This window comes from Maylandia zebra, linkage group LG9, assembly GCF_041146795.1.
Source record: "Maylandia zebra isolate NMK-2024a linkage group LG9, Mzebra_GT3a, whole genome shotgun sequence".
NCBI lineage: Eukaryota > Metazoa > Chordata > Actinopteri > Cichliformes > Cichlidae > Maylandia > Maylandia zebra.
Window position 1 is genome coordinate 16,363,401 of NC_135175.1, and position 20,579 is coordinate 16,383,979.

Sequence of the window (20,579 nt, forward strand, 5' to 3'; positions counted from 1 at the left end):
ATACATTATACCCAAATGTAGCATTTACTCATTCCCTTTATTCCCACTAGGTTTATACATTTATTTATTTTCTTATTCCTTTTCATTTTTACTGACTGAACAGTGATTGTATGGTTTTTATTTGTTCTTTTATGTTCTACAGAATTAAAATAGGTTTCATTTGGAATTGTGTGAAACCAAAACACACCTCAGTGTGTTGAAATTGCTTTTTTTTTTCTTCCCCTTTCTCAACAGTGTTTCTACTGAGTCAGTGTTCAGTGCATTAAGGTATTTAGAATCAACACTAAAGTAATTTTGCTGTCGACCTTTGCTTGATGACCCCCACATAGGTTATTTTATGGTGGGACTTGGAAGAGCGGGGACAAATCTCTCCTTGAGGTGCATGATTAATTATTATCTAAGTAGGGCATTTATTCCCGGTAACAAACTATATTCACGTTACGTCACGAGAAAGGTTTAAGCCTACTGGAGGGCTGCGTTTTCCTGTAATGATAACGTCAGCTGTTAGACTGGATATGATTGTGCACCAAATGCCGTGTACATCCACCATCAATAAACCTCTTTGAAGACAGCTGTAATTGTGAGTCTGACTAATAAGTAACACACACCTTATCTTTGTTTGGGATATAAATATATTTTTTGAATAGTATGCCATGTTATATACAATGTTAGTCATCAGCTTAAATATACAGTTTAAAGACAGAAGTTAGCTACATAACAACATAATGTTATGTAGTACATAATGTATGCTACATGACGGGAAACAAATAGCTGCTGTGCTGAAAATAGCTGCAAAATGTAGCAAAGGTTGCATGCTTATATTTTCTATAATTGTGTAAAAAGGGAAAAAAGTTTTTAGGTGGATAACATTAATCAGAGCACCAACTGATTGTGACAGTAAAAGCTCGTACTGTAGCTATATCCCAGGATAGGAAAAAAAAGGTCTGTGACCTGAGCTTAAATAACTGTGGCAAAGCATGCTTTTAATATATAAATCATTGTCAATGAGTAATCAACACAGTGTCATCTCAGACCGTACCTTGACACACAGCCTAAAACAACTCCCCGGACAGGAAAATTAAAAACAAAAATTGAGGAGCTTTAGATAACCAAGATAAAAAAGATCTGCCAGGGCTAGTTATTCCAATCCAAAGTGAAAGCAAAACTATATCTGAGCACCTTAATATTTCCTAGTCATGCTTCAGCAGCCACTACTAAGTGCAAGTTAATGTCGTAGCAAGTGCTTCGAAAACAAAGTTCAGTTTAAGCACCTTTAAAGTTAATCATATCCACTTTTTATAGCTAAACACAACTTCAGCTATTAAAACGCTTTGCTGTGATAATAAAAAAAGAAAACATGCACCTTAAACTGTTTGTAGTCCACATGATGCTGCATAAAAGGTTGTATATGCAGCTGGTCCTTAGTGTGTGGGAAATCAGGATATTAGGAAGACTTAGGAATTTCATTTCCGCTTGACTGAATATTTTGCTTCTGTGTGGCTGGGAAACTTATCTGAAGAGTCAGTAGTCATACAACACCTGAAACAGCTGCTACAGAAATATACTGGTACTTGACAGGAAAGCTTAAATGAAGTGGAAGCTCCTCCTCGCATAATCCACCGAAGCAATGCATACTGCAGAGGAACTGACAGCGCATGCAAGTTTTGAGCTTCATGCTGTGATTGAGTTTGGATTCAGGTATCCATTTATAGAGAGTTTAGCATCTGGTAGCATTCAGTCATGGCGGAAAGAATTGCCTTGGCTTTGCACAGTTTTTTAGTCTGCTTTCTGTTTTTCGTCCCCTCGTTCCTCCTTCGTCTTGTTGCTCCCCTTCTCCTCTTTAAACTCTCAGTGGGCATTTTGATCTAGTCAGTAAAACACAGACACATGCTAATTATTGTTGAGTCAAGTGGATAAAGGTAAGGAATTAGCATTACAATGATAAATTATGAAGGCATTCTTAGCAAATATGTACTGTCACAGCAACGTAGCCTGCACGTTATTGAGGACTATTTATCCCTTATTGTGAACTGAAACACACCAACTTAACTCTTTGCACAGAAAACTGAAGCGTAGATTACAATCACCATACAATGCCACAGTATGTATGTGAGGTTTACTCAAAGCACATCAGTCACAACATTACGAACACCTACATAGGTCTCCCTCACTTCTAAGGCAGCTCTATCACGGAGATGATTTCACAAATCCTTTGAAGGCGTTTCATAGTATCAGACATCAAGATGATAACATCAGGTCCTTATAGTCCTGAAATGTGAGGCTCACTCATTTGGAAAAACTTTCAGTACGATTCTCAGTTGGATTCACATCCAAGGGATTTGGAGCCCAAGTCAACATCTCGAAGATTTACTGTGGTATTCCTGTATTATTGTTGTCATGTTAAACTGTTTAGGCAAGTATTAAGTAACACCAGCTTAAATACCAGGACCCAATGTTTCCACGTTTTGTGAGGTATATAACCACTGCATGCTGGGAACACTCCACAAGAGCTGCTGTGTGTGTGCCCGTTTCCCTGCTTCTGCATCATGAAGAACTGAGTGAAAAGTGGCTGATCTTTGCACAATGCAAGTTTGTTTAAAATAAATCAAATCAAATATGTCACAATGTGAGCCACTATGTTTAAGCATGAGCTTGTCTGGTCAGACTAGGTGCACTCTGCGAGTCCGCGGTTTGCTCTGCTGTGTGACTCAGACTTCAGCAATGAATCTGAATCATATAATCTGATTCTGATCCAACTCTTAAAATTTAATTTGGGTGAACAACACGGTGCGTCACTGATCTAGAACTACTTGGGCTGTTTTTTCCCATGATAGTTTGTGTAAAAAACTTCTATAGCATTCTTTGAATTATCTCCCTCAGTAAGGTGAGGAGAGATTACCACAAGCATAACCAATGAGAGACCAATCTGCAGTTCCTGCCTCTTTCGAGTCTCTCCTACTCTTATACCCTGTTACCAGGTAAAGTAGTTTAAGAAACAAACAGTCTTCTGTTTGAATTAACTCTTAAAGCCGGGCAGCTTCATCACCTGTCAGTGAGTCATCCACTGTCTGGCAAGATAAAACGCTTCAGCCAGCCAACATTCCATTCCGTCAGTTGTCAATGTTAAATGTTGCATCTCAGTCAGAGAAACTGAAAGAAATACTTTCCTAAGCTGGTCACTTCCAAGGTTTAAAGTACAAACGTGAACTTAAACTGCATGTTTCCACCAATCAGCTACAACATTTAGGCTGATGTCAGATGAAGTGAATAACTCATAGAGTGCAAAGCACTGCAATATGACTGCAATAGAAACAAAAATCATAGCAGTAATCTTCCCTACCAGAAAGAGTTTGAAAAATGGGCCAAATAGTCCAAGGTGTTGACTATCTAAGGCCAATCCAACTGAGCATTCATGTACAGAATAAACTTGATCCACAGAGGACCTACTTTGCAACCCAGAGCACCTCAGTGCCAGACACCCTCAGAGGACAGGTGCACATACTGAATGGTAAGAGCTGTAACATGAGGCGAGATGAGGGCGACCTTCAAAATATCATGCAGGTGGTTTTAATAGTGTGGCTGGGTTAGGCTTGGGGTAAATTTCTTAACATCAGATAATGTGTAAAAAGTCAAGACTTACTGATTTCTCACGACAATGGCAACTCATCGAAATTTCGACGGACGTGATCAGTTGTAGAGTCATCTGGAGAAACGGTAAACTCCGCATTTTGCAGGTTAGGTTATGTAAGGTACGCACAGACGTCTGCAGAAGAGAGGTGAGACCTTTTAAACTTAACAATGAACTCTATGCAGTACAATCAGCGACTACAAAATCTGAAATGATTATTAAGCTGCATAGCTAAACACCTGGGTCCAGCTACGATTATGATTATGGTAATGCAATGCCTGACTGTTTAGAGCAGTGGTGAACAGGTGCATGTTAAAAAGGGCTACCTTCTAAATGTATCATCATTATGCATTTTATCTGATAGATACAGAATAATTATGACTCACTGCGTTGCCTGGTGTGCAGTTGCGTAGCTTGTGTGAGAATACTGAACAGTCTGAGTTTTGCAGCAAGCTTGTGATTTCTTCTGTCTTGAATGAACAAAACATGAAGTAGTCAATGTTAGTCATACCACTAAAGATTGTTCAAACATTCAAAAAGCAACTAGTGTTTTTTGTTATTTTTCAGAATGTTGGAAGGACATATTGCTTTTAATATTTTTGGTGGTGTCCATAGATAGAAGAGAAAAATGTTGATGCTGAGCAATATTTCTTCCGATCAAAACCTTACAACAACTAAAGGCAACCCCCCCCCCCCCCCCAAACTTTGCTTAATTGTAAATACTGAGGTTTCTTTCTGTTAAAAGGAACTGCTTTACTTCCCACTGTCGCCGAGTGCTTGCTTTCAAGGGGTGTCTGATTGTTGGGGTTTTCTATTATTGTAACAGAGAGGCAACTGTAGTTGTGGGTTTGCACTGTGTCTATATATATATATATATATATATATATATAAACACCCAGCACGCCCCTGCGGGCGGTTTATCCTTCAAGCTCGGGTCCTCTACCAGAGGCCTGGGAGCTTGAGGCTATATATATATATATATATATATATATATATATATATATATATATATATATATATATATATATATATATATATATGTGTGTGTGTGTGTGTGTAAATACTGTAATATACTGTAAATAGTAGGTAGTTACAGTAAATGGCAGTTATTTACAGTGCATATCTGTAGTAACCTTGCACTGTATGAAAAGAAGTTTCCAGAGACCACTTGTTAGATTTATAGACTGACAGGAAGTGTGAGCTGGCTTAAACGTGTATTTTTAATTGCACAGCTGACCTTAAAATAGCATGTGAGTGACTCTTTCTAACTTCATGTTTCACGCCAAACACGCAAACCAGCTTCTTTTCCTTGTTTTGCCTTAGTTTCCTTCTCCCTGTACAGCTGCCTCCAGATATTTCTTGCCAGTACTTAAAAAGGATTAGGTGAAAGTCCAACATCTGATGCCAAATATTAGGTTGCAGCTCCTTTTGCACCATTCCCACCTCCAGTGTCTAAATTTTTTGCTGTAACCTGGCTGCTTCCTATTACACTTTTTCCATCTCGTCCTTGGTGATCATATGTCATATATACACCTATATGATTTTTGTACAGTTAATATGATCTATACTGAAATCCTGGGATACATCAATCCATCTGTATTAGAGGGGAATTAGCCTTTGAGCTGTAACTGAGATTTAATGCTTTTTTCTTAGATTACAACAAAGACCTTTAGCCCAGCTGATATATATCTGTATACATACAGAGTTACAACTGAGCACACAATGTTTGGGGTTAAGCAGCGTGTCTACATGGTAAGTTCAAATAGTTATCTAAAACAAACTTGGCATAAAAATAGAATCAGTGTCTTACTTACTGTCCTCTGCAGTTCCGTTTGAATGATGGTGATATAATCACTTCTGATGTTATCAAGGTGTACACTACCACAGGACAGAGAGAGAGGTAGAAGAAGGAGAACAAGGAAACTGATGCAAAAAAGAGGCTTAAGGTTTAGGGTCAGAGTGTGGGGGATATAGGGAGAGAAAGAGTGAGACAGAAACATAGCGGTCAGCCAAAAAATCTAAAACATATTTGCATAAAAAGCATTTTAAACAACCAGCTGTGCCCTCCTCTGTGAAATGCACAGGTGACTTTCAAATCTGGAAAGACTGCACATCGTGAGTTATGCACAAGAAAAACAATGCATGCTGCTGATTACTTAACCCGATATGTCTCGACTATGTGTAGGAGACAGAAGAGTTACATTTTTTTTTTCCAAATGAGGTTGAAGATACGTTGCACTACATGTGTAGCAATAGGGTTTCTAATCAAGTATATGTGGGTGCATGACAATGTCCCTTTGATCACAGAAGAGCGATTACTACTGTTAGGATTAATGATTAAAAAGGTAACGAGTTCTTTTATAGTCGAATTAGATTTGTGTGTGTCACGGATGGAATCTTTCACTGAATTTCGTAAAACATGTCCCACCTGTTAGTGTTTTATGAGCAAATCTTAATCTCTCCAGATTTAAGTATATTTACCAAAGTGTCACATTAAACGTAATGAGCTAAAATGACACAGTCTTAAATGAAGCCTTGAGGAGTTTGTAACACTGACACTCGGTGGCAGAAGTTTTCTCATGGATTAAGTATTTCTTCAAAACAGGTTTCTGTTGTTTTCGGACAGAGTTCAGTTCAGTTCCGAAATTTGTGGCCAACCCTTCCAGCAATGAATGAAATGCTGAAATGTTCATTCAGTCTTGACATTTTAACAGCAAATGAGGAACCTCCGTCACACTTGACAATAAATTACATTTAGGACAATTTGGTTCCCAGGCACCACGATTTAGTGTCTCCAAAGCTGAGATCATTCTTATTCTGCTTACAGCTCTGGTTGCATGATAGACAAAGAAAATACTATATACATTTTTCAGTTCATACTAATGCACCTAACATTTTTAAACCACAGCCAAACACTGCAAAAAAAGCAAAAGCAACGATCAAATAATTGTCATAATGTTACACATAAACCTACTACACAGAGTTGCAAGTAAAGATTTGTGAACCTGTTGAATTACCAGCATTACTTAATGAAATATTTCTAAAATTTGATCTATTTAATTATAACATTCCTATGCTTCTGGTCATAGAACTTTGTCGATATTTCCACCTGTAAAATTTCTTTGTACTATTTTGAGATCTCTTCAGGGAGTACAAGCCACTGAGACCCTGAAGTAGAAAAGCAACCCTAAAACATGATGGTCCCTCCACCGTGCTTCACAACTCAGATGAGGCTTTGCTCCAAGTGTAGCGCTGGGATTTTAGCTTCAGTTTCACCTCTCCTCAGAGGTGAGCCGTAGAAGTAGTAAGGAAATAGCACTAGCATTTCTCTCACACGTGAACACATGCTTTAGCAAATTGTAAAGATTTCTGCACGTCTTCTACTATTGCCCTTGTGTTTTAGTTCACCTGTTCAGGATTGTAGATCATTTTCTTGAAATGATCCTTTCAAGTAGTAACAAATCATGAATTTTCTGTATTTTACAGGTAATTTATTTTTACTGTTGAAACGCAGGACTTTAAAAACCTTTGAGACATTTTTCATCTTTTTGCATCTTTTCAATGCAGTTCCTCAAAGGTCCTGTGAATGGTGACACACCAATAGTTTTTCAGAAGAGCCACACTGACATTATAGACTTTGTATCCCTCGATTAATAGGGAGGGGCACCTCCACAACTATGCTCCAAATCTTATCTCCTTGACTGGAATAACTATGACGAAGTACCTTTAGAAGCAGCCATGAGTGGACACAAAAAGTTTCTTTATTTCCCATTTAGTCAGAGACTTTGACGATGATCCAACTACATTTTACAAGTCACGAAAGCAAAACTCTTGGTAATTCCAGTAGGTTCACAGAAGTTTTTCCTCGAACTGAAATATTGATAGTACATTGACGCAAGCACAATTCTGAGTTACTGTGACTGTACTCAAAAGTTTTCATTCAACACTACTTTAAACTTCCCTCGATTTCAGAGAGGAGTTTGCACATTTTACTTGACTATACATGTCTATGTACTTTTTTTTTTTAAAAGAAAACAAATCATGTTAATGCTATTTAATACAATGCAAAGCAACTGCTCCACATACTATTAAGAAGTTAGAAATTGACACACTTTTAACTAACCAAACAATTAAAATGAGCAGGTACTGGTCAAGTACTGAACTCCACACTCTATTCAGTAGGATCACTTTACTTTTTTAGTCACCTGTACTCTAACTGAAATCTTGTTTTTGACTTGGGTTCTAGCGCAGTCAATGTGTTCTTTCTGTATGGAGTTTATTAACATATGTATAGGTTTGCGCGTGTTTATACGAATGCATGATTTGGTATCTTACTGAACTTAAACTTGAGTGGGATTTCAAGAAGTCTTTCATTAATCTACCAATTCCTGTAAGCCATGAGCTAATTCCCGTAAATCCTATTTCTATTTCAGTTTCCTTATTACTGGCACATGGGAAGTTATTAGCACGGAATTCCCCTATGTGGAAAACTCTGAAGTCTCTAAACAGTAAATGCGCCAGTCGCTCGTCGGAGAAGGCAGTGAGACGGATGCGCGTGTAGTCAGCTCCCGGTAAGTTTCGAATACGCTAGACTACGCTGCTTTACCTGGTACTGGCTTTGCATGTTTGCATTTTCATTCATGCATTAACACTGACCTGATATCAGCGCTAACTTGTCACCGATTTAATGGTTTTAAGTGAGTTTAATTCAGTGCGTCACCATCGTAGGCCATTTGCGTGTACCTAAGTGGCATGCTTTATTACTTACCATTGGTCATTCTTCATTCATATTCACCTCGGGCTAATGTTGGAAGCGGGCAGTATCGAGTGCGTCTTCATTGCTGCTGAAATTCTTCAAAGTTATGGCTTTACAGTTTGAAACTATACGTGTTCGTCCTCCCTCTATTCCCGCGGTTCTTGTGGCTTTTGAGCGAAGGAATCACGCAGGAATCACGTCCTGCCTTACGCAGCATGTGACATTACTTCCGTCCTCGCTAAGGTTTCACTTTACTTCAACATAAATTAACGTGTAAAAAAAAAAAGAAAAAAAAGATTCAACCTCGAAATAGCAAAATGTACGCTGACGCCAAAGGTTGCTGTGACAGAGTGGAGGTAAAGAGTGCAGGATGCGTGCACGTTGTTTAGCTCATGCTGTGGGCAGGCTTTCATGTTTTCGTGAAACTGCCAAATATAGCTCCAAGCTGATGGACCTAATATTTAATCTGGCAAATCCGAGTAGTGCACGCTATCAGTAATTTGCCCTCCTTATTTCTTGCGTCTATGGCATGTTAGTCATTACCTTCTGTACCCAAATGTCACACGTGTTCATCTTTAAATGTTTCCACTTTGTCCATTCATTCATTCATGTACTATGAAAGCACTATGCAGAAAATGTTACTGAGAAGAATCTGCTGTGTCACAAATGTTCCCAGAGGCTATATGCGCGTTGATTTTCATGGTCGACTACTTTTTAAATGTATCTATTAAAAGTATCTACAGTAGTTATGCTACCTCCCTACATAATTCTCAGTGTAGTCAATTACAAGTGAACTTTCTGGAACAGACATTTCCCTTTTTGCTAAAGTCAAAACTATATTTTCTTTTTTCCCATTTCTCTCTCTTTTTTTAAACTTAATATGCTTTTAGAGCTTTCAAATGCACATCCAGTCCATTATAACCTATATGGACATACCGCATAATGCATGTGAATAGATTGATTTTGCAAAAAGACAGAGAAGATAGGCATAGTATTGTCAAACAATTATTCTCCTACCCTTCAAGCCTGCGTGGCCAAGAAGTAGAAGACTATAAATACGATCTGTGAAAAGCAGATATTAAAGGTACTGTCATGGATTTCCCCAAAAATATACTGTCAGGATTAAAGATTTGGTAAGGCCACGTGACACACAGCAGTTCTGAATAAGCTAAATAATAAAAAACAAAAGCACATTTTGCCATATGCACCCCAATATATAATCCACCTGAGATGCTTTGTTCCATTGTAAACAGGTGGGAGGGGGCAACAGCTGAGGCTCAAAATGGATTTACCACACAAAACAATTTTAACACAGAACTTGTTTAAACTCGTTGGGGGGTAGCATCTTTCACTCTGTCTAAGATTAGATCTCTGCAATGATGATTTTTTTTTTCTAATGCAGCCAGGTCAAAGGTTAACTCTGTAATATGTAGCATTTCAGGTCACGCACCCAACTTATTCGGAATTGTTGCAAACAAATCTCTTTATATAACAAAGCATGGCAAAAACTGTGGGAAAAAACTACTTGCACAATCGATTCCCACAGTTTTGTTTTGTGTTTTTTGCTGCAACCTTAACAATGCTCCACTTCCTAACCAGTTGGGTTTGGTTTGTTGAGTTTTTTGTTTTTTTTTTGTTTTTGTTTTGTTTTTTTTAAGGATGAATTGCAGAAACACTTAAAAGAAAAAGGACTGAATTTCTTGCAAACTCTTTCACTTGACTCTATTTTGACAGTGGCGCTGCCTGTTACCAGTAAGAGTTTATCTAGCCCCAGTAATAGTGTTTTTCTGGATTTTTTTAAGGAAAGGAAAATATGTGTGGGTGCACATGTCTGCTACAGTGGTGGAATTGACACTAATTAAAGACATCCATCAGATTATGACAGTGTTGCCAGGCAGCAATGCATCGTGGGACCTCACCAGTGCATCCAAGACAGCAATCAAAGACGCTGATGATGTTCCGCAGCAAGATTCATCTTGTTTCTGTTGATTCACTGACAAACTATGTGTGGGATAAACCGAGACACACAATGTCATATGTTTTTAAATCATTACGTTTCCGTCAATAAAGTTGCTTAAAGTCGTCGCCTGCAGTCAGCTGCAAGTCGAAGCGTTTCATTTTACGAATCCTTCATTTACATTAAGGTTGCACATCAAGCACTGCAGCAAGTGCATTAAGGACTTCGGGTGTTTGTTGTGGCTACAATGACGTTCTTACTGCTTGAGGAATGCAGTCAAGTATTTCATGCATGCTGGACAGGATTTATTTACTGTCCTTTTAGACACCTGCACCCAACTAGACCAAATCACTTCCTTCTTACGGGAAATTGTTTACTGGTAAAATGGAAAAAAGCTAATCAAGCATGATTCAGGCCTTCTAGGATCTTGGAGCAAAGATAAAGCTGTCTTAGAAAAATACAAAGGTGGCAGCTTTTGTGAGTAAATCATAGTGTGAGAATAAGAAAAGAGTTATATAAATGTTAAAGAAAATACTCCTCAGGATTAGCGAGTTTTAATTTAAAAAAATTTTTTTTTGCAATTAGTTTTTCAGGCTGATGTCTTAGAGTACAATGAAAAATATCAACAAGCGTAGTGGGGGAGTTTCAAAGTGTTGCACTCAAGGCCTTTGCAAAAAAAGTGCATAAAATGCAAGATCTTGTTCTTACAATACTGCATGTGGCTTAATGTGCTTAAAGTGTGCTGTTGAAATCTGCCTCGTAAAAAGGGGTAGGTTAGTCACTAGAAGTAATTAATCACGTTCTTCTTAAAAAAATATTTCCACACCTGTCAGATCTGCGGGGAGATAGTGGCTTTTTCTCTGTGTTGTCGTTTACCTGATTTGGATCATCAAAGGTCCACACCAGTGTTTTTGCTTGTTTTAGCTCACTTCACAGCATGCACTGTATGCTGACCTTGATAGATTTGCTTTATTGTACGATATGCATATTTTTGGCATCACATCACTGAAGTATAAAGCGTCCGTGGGAAAGCTAAGGGAACACTGTGATCCTTTTGCTGAAGTTCACGTGTGGCCTTGCCCAGATGAAAGAATGGATGTGTCACACACTGTCAGTCACCAAACAGAAACCAAGGTGGAGTAAGGAACGTTGCATTCTCCATGTTTAGGTAAATAAAATTTTCAATTTTTATTCAGCATTGTTAGCAAACATAAGGCTTAAGGTAAACTCTGAGTCTGGTAGTTAGATTGTTGCTTTATTATTTTCTTGTCAGATTTTGGGGATCATTTTGGTTGTGTTTCCTCTTTAATTGTAACGCATATTTTTAAAAATGCAATAAGGCTGCATGCTAATTGGACCTAATGCTTTTGCTTTTGTCTCTCATGACGTGTACATGCGAATATTACGTGACCTGTTGTATGCAATCTTATCTAGTCATTCTGTGTTTATGCCGCTATCTCCGTCTGACAACTATTGATGAATTGCTGCAGTTACTGCACCATTAAACAAATTTAATGTAAACATCAGAGTCATTTATTCCATTTTGCTCTTTATTGCAGTCTCAGTCTCTTTTTGCATGCATACCCGCATGTACTGTGGCCAGTTTTCACAGTGAAAGACTGACATGAGGGTGTGACTTTCACACACATCCTGGAATACACGGTTGCTTAATATTCCTAAATGAAAACAGATTACTGACAGCATTTCTTGTAAAACTGTGTCGCAACAGATTTTATGAATGAAAGTGCAGACAGACTATAGAGTTGTGATTTTTTCTTTTTTTTAAAAAAGAAAAGGAAAAAAAAGAAGAGAGAACTAAAAACAGGAACTTGGTTTAACTTGTCTGAAAGACTCATCTTGTGGGGTTTTCTGTTACCGTATGCTACATTTTTACATCCTCCGTTTTAGGGAAGTTCTTTGATTATAGCACTCTCACTAACCGAGGCAACTCTTTGCTTCTTCAGTTCTCCAGCAAAACAGTAACAAGAAAAAACACGAGTTAGAATTCTAGGGCCATTATTTTACAGATTACATGAAAGTGTAATGCATTTGTGTAGAGTTTATGTGTCACTTGTAAAGAGTGCAGAGAGTGCTAGAAATGTGTGACATGACAATGAACACGCATGTTAAAACCGGTTCCAGCTGCCTTCACATGGGTAATAAATTAAAATCATAATTAATAGAAAGTGTCTTACTTTTAGCTGCACATCAAACAGCTCGCTGTGCATGTGTCAGGATTATTTAGGTTTATTGTAGCCCTATACATATAAACAAGGTTAAGGTAATATGTGTGGAACTTTTTAGTATTTCATATTATATTCATTTTACAAAACTCAAATTATTATTGTTGTTGTTGTTGTTATTTTAATAATTTTAAAAGTATATTCACAAATATTGCCGTGAATATTACTCAGTCTTTTGTTAGAAGTAAATAGAGACATGTTGGCATATTTCTTTCTTTTTTTCATTTTATTAATGCTCCCATCTACATTTTAGACATACAGATGGGAAATATGTCTCGGTTCTGATTCACCTCTCGGACTCTCTTCCTTTCTCTCCTTTTTCTAGCCTTCTTTGTTTGTGTCTGTTATGATCAGTATTACTGTAGGTGGACTGCTACTGTTGCTACTTCTGGACTCGCCCTGTGGTCTCAGCAGGCAGACAAGAATTTTTGGCACGACATCCTGGGTTGTGGCCACTTGTCCCCTGAAACCTCTGTCATAGTTTTCAGCAATACTGGACATCCTGCTTCTTTTAATGCATTACTTGCTCAGTAGGAAGAGAAGAAAACAAAAGCCCTCCACGGGAAAACAGTGTACAGGTAACATGCAGAGGGTGCTAGTTGGATTCTGGTTACCTGACCTGGTCCTGCCAGGCCTGCACTCGCTGAGGCCTGTAATATGGAGAGATCAGATGGATTATCTGTTCTCTCTATATTGCAGTTTTTCATTAATGTAATGAATAAGTTGTTATTGATATCGTTGTTGTCATAGCAAAAATACCAGAAATACCACACACACCCAGACACACACTTGCAAACACACACACACACACACGTAAACAACTTCAGCTTAACAGCACAGCTGCATCCACAGTGGTTTAGTCTGTAGTTTTGTCAAAGTTCTTTTTTTTCTATGATCTATGTGCAGATTTGTTTCTCGTATGTATTTGATGCCACATGAGAATATTTCCTGATGATAGTGGTGGAGAGTCGATCCAAAATCCCTCACAGGTTTTTGGTTGTGTTCCAGACAAATCCAGTGACGTCACATCATTTTCATACTGGCAATGGGAGCGTTTACATCCAAGAGAACACCCGCATCAGGATAAAAGCATGCCTCCAAACTGCATAGCAGAGTCACTGAATCACCAGGCTTCAGATTTTCCTTTTATTTGTCACCTATCTTCAAACACTAGAGAGGGAGCAGCAAATGGGCTGAACAATACAATTAATGCTTGTGCACTACTTTAGACACGCCGCTGGCATCATCTCGGCCTGTTTACTTCCAACTTAAGTCTCATCTCTAAATTTCTTCACTTTAGTCCCCTCATCCTGCTTTCTTCACTTCTGCAGTGTGCTAAATACATGCTCCACCTCGGTCTTCAGGATCCCCTTCAGGTCCGTGTTCTTTCAGCTCTCAAGAGGCGGATGGGCAGGGACCAATCCGTGTCATCATCTTTTTAAGGAAGTCATTGCAGTTTTTTCGTAGCCAACTTCAAGAACGTGATGCCAAACTTGTCCTTCTCGTAACTCAGCACAGACTATGCGAGTTCTTTTCCAAGATCAGCAAGAAGAGGGCATGCTGTTTGGTTTTAGTTCCAATAAAGCTGTTTCCTTGTACCTCATAGTCCATTTGAATAAAACCTGTTTGTCTCTGAGCTTCCCGTGCATTAATAAAGTCAGGCATTGTTAAAACACTGTGTGGGTTTTTCTCTCCCAACAAATGCTGGTGGGTTACTTTGGTCACATTTTTGACCGAATAAAAGACAATAATGGCATTGGATACATGGTTTAAAATATGCCTGTTTGATGGTAACTGTGAGAGTCCACTGTAGGTGAAATGTATTTCAACACAGGGCAAATCAGCACTTCCTGCAACGAGTGGACTTTAACACACTTCGCGGGCATGCCAGGGACATGACTGTACACTGTGGCACGCCACCCAAAAAAAGAAGAAAGAATTATGCAATGTTTTATGTAAAACATCTCTAGGGACACAACCGTAGTAAATATTTTGCATGTAATTGACAAACTACTTCTAAGCCTCTGTTAACAGAGCCAGCATGACCTTTAAGCTGCAAACGTAATGCTTAAAGCAATGTCATTCCTTCAATCCACAGCTGGCCACTCAATCAGCCAATTTAATCCTCCAAAATATGAATCTGTTTAAATTTGCAACATTAACACGTGTCGTTATCTTTCACAAATCTATATCAGAGACGCAAACATTTGAATATGAATGGTTTTTAACTTATTTGGGTGACAAATAAGTTCACTGGCTCCACCTAGTGGTAAATCTTTAAACCTGCATTTCTGCGTTCCATTCGTGATCCTCTGGGAGCGGAAGTAAGAGGCAGAAGACAAACTGAACTCACCCTATTCACCTTGTTTTTGTTTTTTTATATATATATATATATTTTAACTTCTCCAGCTTCACCAAAATCGGTTTCTGGTCTTTAAACAGACTGGTAAGCAGCAGGCAGAGATATTCAGAAGAATAAAGGCAAATCTTTTGCAATATGTAAGAGATTTTAGTGTTTAGCGTTTAAATTCCATTTTGGCTTACAGCATGGGATGATAGTGCAACTTAGTTTTGCCCATATGTGCAAGATGAAGACAACAAATTCAAAACGATTCCATATGGCGTTAGAGCGCATAAAGAACACACAAAAAAGAAAAGCATGCGAACAGGCATAGGAAGTGAAATATTAAAACATTTTGTGGTAACTTGACAAAAGTGGAACACATATGCAGACCAGTAGCTACAATAGAAAGTTGATCTATGCTTTTAATTAAACATAGACTTGACTGAAGTTCAGCAAATAAAGTTGTTAAAAATATTAAAATGGATTGAAAAGAACAGAACAGTTTCCAGTATTGAATTTCCCAACTCTGCCTGTTTATGATGACACCAGCTGCTGTCTGGGAGAAATGTGGCTGTCTGCAGTGACGAGAGAACACCATCCTCCCTGTCTTTCTGACGTAGCTGCGAGATGAAGCTAATGAGAGGTGAGTCAGTGGCTGTGCTTGTTAATAATTTCAAAAAATCTTGCTCAGATGCTATTAACACCCCCCCCCCCCCCCCCCCCCCCCACACACACACACACACACACACATACTGACAATAAATAAACAAAAAAATAGATATTTGGGATCGATATCCCGAGTCACCGTTTGGCCAAAATCCTTCACTTTGATTGACAATTAATTTAAAAAATAAAATAAAATAAAAGAGCACCTTACATGATGTCAGGCTTACCTGCATTTGTCATGGGGATGAATCTCAAACTGTATTTACTACTTACTTTCACTGAGCAATGTTGACTATTGCTCTGCCATCTGATTAAATTCAAATAAAAGAATTAAAGAAGTAAATGTGTCTGGTATTGGTAGATAAGCTCTTATTTGTTGAGTTCAGTTCAATTTGTAACTGCTTATTTGTCTTCAGGGGAAAAGTACAAGACATTTAAAAAAAAAAAAAAATCACAATAAATACATAATGATACTACTGCACAACAGATTGTCATTATATATATATATATATATATATATATATATATATATATATATATATATATATATATATATATATATATATATATATATATATATAATGTTGTCTATTCTAAAGCCATTCAAAAGACCAAAAACAGGCATTAAAGCCCCACAGCTCATTAGAGTGAGTTTTAAATCTGCATTTTTATTTTTATCTTACCACCAAAACAGCATCCTGACCCAAACATTACAGTCATTAAACCAAATTGGGTAGTTTAATTTCTTTGCACTTCTTCTGAAAAAAGGAACTTATGCCACAACTGTTGTTGAAGAAAAAATTGTATTTAATATAAAATATTATGAACTGGAGAGTTACGATACTGCCACACATTAAACTTATGCGATCTAAAATAAACTTATAATATGGAAATAAATGCAAAAGCCTTTACTTATGAATAGTGATGTGGTGGTATACATCTATTAATACAGTTTTGACATTTCAACACTGAAAAAGAAATTAGGATCACGTCGGCTAATTAGAGCTATTTCTCACAACTGACTTCTTAAACAGACAGAGAAAAAAAAATCAAAAGAATGAAAGGAAGAAGGTGGAAGTTAATTAGAAGCCAGATAAAGAACAAAGATGAAATAAAAGGTTCAGTCCTCATCTCAGTCAATCCAGGACAATTAACTCATGATACAACTACACATCTGAGAAATACTCCGTTTTTTCTGGCGTTGGGAAACTTATACGACGCAACAGCAGGAAAGGAAAAGGGGACCGACGCGAGGTGATCATCATCATAACCCCCAAAGGGACCTGGTTGCCATGGAGCGTGTGTGTGCAGCAGCAGTGGGATTAAGGGTCTCATTTAGATTTTGGGTTGCTTTAGGATAAGAGTTGGTTTTGGGCATACATATGATCGGAGATGGTGGGACACAAGAGACGAGGGAATAAAGGGCGTTTTATGGAGGAGGTTTCAACTGAATGGTACACTTGACGCAAGAGATGATTTTTAATACGAGATTTCGATTCCCAACACCTTCCTACCACACGTCAACCTGAAGATGGCGCTCTATATCTGTCTATTAACAGAGAACTGCACGTGCGCGCGCATGTGCGAGTGAGCGCGAGACCGAGACGGAGGGCTGCTGTCTGCCTCCTCTCCTCTCCGGTGGTGTTGCCTCCCTGTCGCTGCAGTGCATTGCTGCTCGCTCGCCCTCTCTCTCTCTCTCTCTCTCTCTCTCTTCCTTCCTCGCTTTTGTACCTCGCCTCTTCCTCCTTCTCACCCGTCTCTTCCACATCCCTCTCATCCTCCTCCCTGCGGATGCCTTGCACCCCCGCCCCAGCATCCCGGCAAATGGTTGTTCCATCCCCGGCAACTCTGGACGCAGGACGCAGCGAAAAGGCTCACAGCTCCGTTCTGATTTGAGCACACTGCGGATTGACTTGAAAGAGGGGCGGACCAGGGACAGTAGGGAAACGAGGAGACGCCTGACAGTGGCCAGGATCTCATTTCGGTAAGTCATCGCGTTATTTTCCCCTTTACAGTATCGGGCAGAGAGGTGGAAGCTGTCGGGTCCACAGACGCCCGTGCTTTCTGGTCCTTCATTTTAGTACGACTTGCATATTGGAGGAATGCGCAGGGGGTGTGAAGATGACTTTTGGGTTCCTTCGTGTATGTTTTTATGAAACTGGTTGGCTGAGTTAAATATGATGTCCTGCTTTTAACAGCGAGCTTACTGTGAAGCTCATCGCAGGAACAAGACTCCTGCTGTGCAAAGATCACCCAACACATAACAGATATTTGGCACCAGCTGGCTGCTGACCTAAATTCACCACTGGTTGTGCGTAAAAGTACTCCAAAGGTGCAAAAAGGCACCGTGTCAACAAAAGAGATAGAGGTGCTCTTTATTTGCTAGACTGCTGAAAGTCAAAACCAGAAATAAAGTTTTTATATTCTTCATGCTGTCTGGACTTTACTGCGTTTTACTTCTAAATCAATCGACTTTTTTTCCCTTCTTTTTTGGAACTCCCCTTTTTCTGTAAGTTTCTGGCTCACCAGAGGTAATAAAAAGATAAGAGTATGGGTGAGACTATATACCTTTTCCACAGCCATACTTGTGCTTTGATCAATAGACATTTGCAGGAGGGGGATTGGGCGCTGGCAGTTTGTCAAGGGCATACAATATATCAAGCAGATGATGTGGAGGAGAGCAGGAGGAGGGCTGGGCTGCTGGTAGGCATGCTGTGGATGCATGTTCAGGCTGCTGCAAGTCAACTCTTGGGCAGGTGCATGATGGACAACTAACATAAGGATGTACAAGGATTAAAAAAGTGCTAGTATTTTCTCTGTCGCATCAAAGCCCCCGTTGCTGCAAAAGTACAAAAAAAAAAGAAACAAAAAAACTTTTGAGATCTGCAGGTTTAGGCAGCTTCCTCTGTGGCCAGGTAAGCAGCCTTGTGACAATTCAGTCTCCTCTAATTCCCCTCAAACTGACTGAAGAATAAAGGAATATATTTTTCCTCACATACGCCCTACATGGATGGCAGCCTCAATCTGTTTCAGCCAGCACTTTATCCACTTTTCCAGTACTTTAAGAAATGACAATACAACATTCCTCTTCCCCATGAGCTGCACATCCTCAGGAAGTAGATTTTTTTAAATGTATTTATTTATTTTTACTGTTGAAGGATAAGAAGCATTAGAAATGATCTATCACTGTGGGAACTCTCTCAACAGTTCCTGCGCAATCTCCATCCTTCACATACACACAGATACTGACACATGCTCCATCCCCTCTAAGTTTTCTAAAGATTAGCTTCTTTTATGTCCAGTGAATGTCTCCAGTGGCCATGAAAAGCCTCGTCCTTCATCGCGGACACAGATTAGGCTAATTCACACAGCAGCACAGGCCTAATGCCTAATCACTATGCTGCGCTGGCAGAACAGAACAGTCTTTATACTGTGGTCGCCCAGAGAGGGAGGGAAAGACAGCGAAAGAGAGCAAAGGGGGGAAGCTAGCCGCCGGTGCCTATTGATCGGACGGAAGGGCTTCTGTCTGGCAGGCGTCCACAGGATGAAGTGCTGACGACAGTCCAACAAGCTGCCACGATGAGCTGGCCTTATACGTAGTGCTGATGTGAATGGAAGAGTTTGAATTATAGTTATGCTCTCTTTAGCAGAGCTGGGTCAGGGAAGATTGGAAAAGAGTGTATGTGTTAAGAGTTTTTTTTTTTTTTTATCATCAGAATGTGCAAGTTGGTTGTGCAAAGCAGTGATAATGCAACAGATAAACAGGTGAACAGGTGCCATATTGCCATATTGAGACTTTCAGACTTGGGCATTCACTAAGCACAGCAAACAGGCTATTGTAAACCACATCAGGTATGTTTTTTTCCCCACATGGTGTGCCCGAGGTCAATTCTGTGCACATGAAATGAGTGAAGACCAGGATCAAGACAAGCAGAAAGGAACTCTCAGTGGCATGTGCTTTGATATTTGACCAAGTGTGTCAAGTCTAACAGGACGCGATATAACGAGTGTTGTCTGTTGACTTTGCAATGTAAAATTTTGGTGTCAGCAATAAAATGTTGCTTTCTATTCTTACTTTAAAATGAATATTGAGACAGAGGTGTCTGAGTAGGATGACACTTTCCATCTTTTTTTCCTTCACCTGCTTCAGAACCTTTCATAATTCATGTGACTCGGGCAGCGAGACAGCGTACTGAGCTCAGACACTGTCTGACACCAGTAGTACCTACAGCACCTGTCAACTCACAAGAAAATGAATCTGTTAGAGGTCCAGGGGTTCTGTTCTACACTTAAATCTGACCTTTGACCTCCATATTAAAGTAGGCAAGATGAAAAAGCTGTCAAAACATTTCCTCACAGTAGTAGACAGTGTTTGTCTCCTCAACAGGGAACTGCTTACATACATGACTGAAAGTGAGATTAAATGCTTGTTTCCTTTCTCCTTCATTCCTCCTGCTGAATAAATATAGCTTCATACTAAAGGTGGTCCCTCTTTGAGGTGTAACAAAAGCCCCGATGCTGAATGGCAGCTGTGTTGTGCGTGTGGTTTACACCTATACATTCTGCAAAAAAAGAAAAGAAAAGCAAAAGACAGATAAATATGGAACATGAAGGAAAAAAACATGCATACGTCCCCTTAAATTCAGAACCTTTCAGGCCTCAGGCAATTAGCTGACAGTTGATATACACTTGGCATCGATTCATTTGCATATTCATGGTAATAGGGTCGGTGGTAATTGGCAGCCACACTGTGCTCATCGATCAGATAACTTGATGCTCGTGGTGGCGACTTGATGCTTATGAGCTCGTTTAATAACATAAAAAACACCGATGGGCCTCCGCTAATGGACAATTTTACTGTGTCGCCATTACAGTGGGATTGTTACAAGATCACATACATGTTCCGCACCATTAAACTTTCACTCCTCTTTAAAACATAACTCTTCTTTCCCTCAAGGGTGCAATGCTGTGCACCCAACATGGCT

General features: G+C 39.2%; 1 protein-coding gene and 2 long non-coding RNA genes across 5 annotated transcripts in view; 2 read left to right on the top strand and 1 right to left on the bottom strand.

The window, feature by feature from the left end:
• Positions 1-59: 59 nt before the first annotated feature.
• On the bottom strand, positions 60-8,787 carry LOC105940828 (uncharacterized). The gene is made up of 5 exons (XR_001167470.4): positions 8,397-8,787; positions 5,443-5,568; positions 4,015-4,098; positions 3,641-3,763; positions 60-1,865 (listed from the first exon to the last, which is right to left on the bottom strand). It is a non-coding gene; the product is annotated as an uncharacterized LOC105940828 (long non-coding RNA).
• On the top strand, positions 8,148-14,257 carry LOC101483274 (uncharacterized). The gene is made up of 2 exons (XR_191065.3): positions 8,148-8,199; positions 10,187-14,257. It is a non-coding gene; the product is annotated as an uncharacterized LOC101483274 (long non-coding RNA).
• A 2,967-nt stretch (positions 14,258-17,224) lies between these two features.
• Positions 17,225-20,579, top strand: part of ctnnd2a (catenin (cadherin-associated protein), delta 2a) — a 265,108-nt gene continuing 261,753 nt past the window's right edge. For all 3 annotated transcript variants that reach the window (XM_076888085.1, XM_076888087.1, XM_076888086.1), the window contains exon 1: positions 17,225-17,578. The gene's annotated coding sequence lies outside the window, so the exon portion shown is untranslated. The remainder of the gene's footprint in view (positions 17,579-20,579) is intronic.